This window comes from Oncorhynchus gorbuscha, linkage group LG02, assembly GCF_021184085.1.
Source record: "Oncorhynchus gorbuscha isolate QuinsamMale2020 ecotype Even-year linkage group LG02, OgorEven_v1.0, whole genome shotgun sequence".
Classification (NCBI taxonomy): domain Eukaryota; kingdom Metazoa; phylum Chordata; class Actinopteri; order Salmoniformes; family Salmonidae; genus Oncorhynchus; species Oncorhynchus gorbuscha.
Window position 1 is genome coordinate 68,884,318 of NC_060174.1, and position 4,477 is coordinate 68,888,794.

Consider the following 4,477-nt stretch of genomic DNA (forward strand, 5'->3'; position numbering starts at 1 on the left):
TGATCAGTAGAGTTTAAGTAAATTAGTGTTATTTCCTTACGAATTGTCTGGGCAAGGGTTTAGGCAGATAATAAAAACAGCACAAGTGAATTGGCTAACATTGGCTAGCTTGCTAGTTACTTCCAGACACAAATGAGAGAACAACCCACTCTGACCATTTTTATCACCCTAGCAGCGCTGGTTGAGCTCTTTTCATGTCATCAAGAGCGTTATTGAATGTAACTGTGCTGCTGGCAATAATTTAATTACTTTTTTTGCCAATGTTTGCTGATATTCACCAGTTATTCTGCGCTCTGGGACACTCAGATAAGAGTATATGACCAGTTACTTGCATATGAGTCTTTTGTTAAGAAATGTAGCTAGCTAGCTAGCTTAACAATGAACCATAATCCCAACTCATGACATTACTACCCTGCATTAATTTGTAGATAGCTAACCAACCAGTTTCAATGTTAGCTAGCTAACAATTAGCTATAACTAGGCAAACACATGGCTCTGAGATACGAACAATAAGATCAGACATGTAATGTTAGTTAGCAAGCCAGCCAGCTAACATAAACTAGCTAGATAACAGTGCACTTCAACTTGAAAAAAATACTTTGTCAAAATTAGAAACGTGTAATATCTGAAAATGAAGCTAGCTCGACTATTTTACCCGTGGTCTGAAATCAGAGTAGATAGCCAGAGCGAATTTACTATCAACAGTTGTTGCAGTAACATTCTATTGAAATGGATACTAATCCCAACTCATAACATTACTACCCTGCAGGTAGCTAACCAAGCATGTTCAATGTTATCTAGCTAACATTAGACTATAACTAGGCAAGCAAATGTCTCTGAGATACAAATAATAAGATCATATACATCACATTAGCTATCAAGACAGCCAGCTAACGTCAGCTAGCTAACAGTACACTTTAACTTGAAATGAAACCACTTTCTGTCAAAATTAGACATGTGTAATATCTGAAAATGTAGCTAGCTAGACTTTCTTACCCGTATACAACATCGATGGATGCTTCTCTTGTCACGGATGCATTGGTTGCCCTTAGTTTGAAAATGTAATCCGGAGACAGGTGTTTTCTCCATCTCTTTAGCTATCATACTTAGTTATTAAGGCACATGAAATTTTACATGTTCGAGAAGGCATTTCTGCACAAAAATGTTTACGTTCAAATGGTTTTCCTGTGAAGTAGTTGACCCACGACATATGCCTAGTTTCCTGAAACGGGTCACATTTGAGCCAGTTAAGGAGGCTTTACTTTTCTTAGGTAGGGTAATAACTTTTGCTTCTCTCCAGGCCTGAGGGCACACTTTGGCTTGAAATTAAGATATGGCAAATATGAATGGTAATATTGTTTTCTATCCAAGTTGTCAGACCCCAGTGGCTTGTCATTATTGATAGACAATACTTATTTTTTCACCTCTTCCAAACTTACTGTACAGAATTCAAAATTACAATGCTTGTTTTTCATAATTTGGTCAGATATACTTGGTTGTGTAGTGTCAGCGTTTGTATCATGCCTAAGTTTGCTAATCTTGCCAATGAAAAAAATCAGTTGAGTAGTTGGCAATATCAGTGGGTTTTGTGATGAATTAGCCATCTGTTTCCATGAATGATGGAGCGGAGTTTGACTGACTTACAGCCACAGGAAGCAACCTGGTGATATCCTGAACTTTTGCCCCAGGAAAACACAGTCTTTGCCCCAAGTACAGATATATGCCTCAACATGGAACTCCCTATCACAATCGTTGGAATGATCTGGCCTCTGCTGTGTCTCGAAGTAGATTGCGAGGCCAGAGCCACAGAACTCACCTGAGAAAAGAGCTGCTGCGACGCCAGTTGCGTGCTGGACACAACAGCCAAAGGGACAGAGCTCTGATCCAGAGAGCACGGCCCAGCAGAGGGGGGGCTGCAGTGGTCCAGGCAGTACCCAGGCAATTGATTGACTAGAACAGGGAAAGGTAGCTGAAGGGGCATCCACAGCCACAGAGGGAACACCAAAGCCCCCGGCAGAAGACAGCTGGTACATGGGCTCAAAGCAATTTGAAAGTCATAAGTCCGGAGGCGGGGGAAGAAGGCACACATCCATTTAGGCTCACCTGAAGTCGAACGATGAGCAGCCATTTTCTTCTGGTTCAAGCTAGTAGAGGGGTGCAGTGGCGGAAATTGAGTCCAGGAAGGTCCCACGGCAGGTAGAAAACCACACCTATTCTCGCCAGTGGCACAGTGAACCCTGTAGTGTGGTGGTGAAGTGCAGATGATGCATCACATCGTGGGGTGGACTAGTAATGTCAGGGCCTCTTAGTGAGGCAACGGCTGTGGATTGATTTCTCGTTCTACCTTGCTCCGGTCCTGGTCAGTCAGGGGTGTGAAGTCTGGGTGGCTCAGTCTCAGTAGGTAGGTGGTCATGGGAATGGGTAACCTGGATGACCTCTTGTCTCTGGGCTCTATCCTCTTCTTCAGAGTGAGCTGCAGTAGATGTGGTCACCATGGTGAATAGTGTGGTGCTTACTGCATGTGGAGTTGCTATATTGGCCTGAGGATCTGGTCTGGGGAGCTTTTTATGTTGATGCCATTATAAATCTCAGATTAGAAAATATATATGAACCATCCCTACAACAACAACAGGTTCTAGGTTCATGCCAATATGTTTTGTTTTACTGTAGCTCATTAGACATCAGCAATCTCCTTCAATATAATAGATAAGAGGGCTGGGCTCCAATGGGTGTACCGCCCCCACACACACACACTCCTATATCTAACTCAGATATAAATAAAGCTGCTCTGCACCGTTTGGTTTATTATTTAGATCAGATACACTATGAATCTACACTTAAGAAATAACACTTGATTCATTGCACTCAATTGAAAAGAACAGTGTTTTTACTTCCCAATGGCGTTCAGTGAAGTGGATGGGTATCTAGCAGTACAATACTGTTTTCCTCTCCACAACTCGTCTTGCGTTAAGGAGGAGCGATCCATAGCAGAAAATATACTCCTGCACCTTTTTTTTTTCTCTGTGTCATCATTCACAGTCTTTGTGAATCTGCTGGTGATCATCTCCATCTCTCACTTCAAGCAGCTCCACACTCCAACCAACCTGCTCATCCTCTCTCTGGCTGTGTCAGATCTCCTGGTTGGGATTGTTGTGATTCCAGTGGAGGGCATCAGTCATTGAGTCATGCTGGTATCTTGGTGAAACAATGTGTTCCGTTTTTCACGGGATTGTTTTCTCTGTCATTTTTGCATCTCTATACAATTTAGTCATCATAGCTGTTGACAGATATGTTGCTGTGTGTGATCCTTTACTCTACATTTCAAAAATAACTATTGGAAAAACATTGACTTCTATATTCCTAACCTGGATATTTTCTTTTATATATAATCTTGTTATTCTATACTGTAATGGTCAATGGTATCGTTCTCAGGCACACAAGAACTGCCATGGAGAATGTGTGTTGATTATCAGTTTTACATGGGGAATTATTGACCTTTTTGTCTCCTTTGTTGCACCTTGTTCTGTTATTATATGCTTATACATGAACATTTTCAAAGTGGCAAGAATTCAGGTAAAAGTGATGAATATCACAACCAAGATCAAGATGTCAAAGAGTAAGGCAACCAAAACACTGGGGGTTGTGTTATTGGTCTTCCTCGTCGGTTGGATCACATATTACGTTGGTTCACTTTCTGAGGACTACCTGGCACATTCAGATGTCATCATAGCATTTCTCTCCTGGGTTGTGTACATTAATTCATTCCTTAACCCTCTGATCTATGCATTGTTTTACCCATGGTTCAAAACAGCAGTAAGACACATCTTAACCTTACATATCCTGGCACCCTCATCCTCCTTAACAAATCTCTTTCCAGAAAATTGTTAGATTGTATCTTTTTTTTTAAATGAGTGGCCTTGTAGGTACACACTATATAACATGTTGTGCTATAGAAAGTGATGTAATATATATGTTATTGCTTATTGCTGCATGTTTGTATTGATGACTTGGGGCCCAATTCAATCGATTGGTTATACTGTAAAAGAAAACAGCACTGCAGGTTTACTAAGAATGTTGACATTGTATGCTAAGGACAGCTGTTGTTCTGTGTCATTAAAAATGACAACAGGAACAACTCAAGTGTGTGTTGGTTTTAGCGTAGTTAACAGCTCCAATACAACATTCTGAATGAATCAACAGTGTAATTTTCCTTCAGCAATTTGGACAAAAAGGTTTAATGCAAGGATATCATTATTATGTACAGAAAGAGATGGCTTTAAAATAGTAGCCATGTAATAACAGACACACAGCACCGTGGTGCCATTCATTCAGTAGAGTCAGACAGATTTCTAGACAGAGAAAAGTGTAATCAGAATGACAAAACGCAAAGTGAACTCTCACAGACAGATATGTATTGCTTTTGTTGGTTACAAACGTGTAGATGATCAAAATGAAGCTGTACTGTATGCTAGCTATT

General features: G+C 40.7%; 1 pseudogene; it reads left to right on the forward strand.

Moving 5' to 3' along the window:
* Positions 1–2,897: 2,897 nt before the first annotated feature.
* On the forward strand, positions 2,898–4,247 carry LOC123994082 (annotated as a pseudogene).
* Positions 4,248–4,477: the final 230 nt, after the last annotated feature.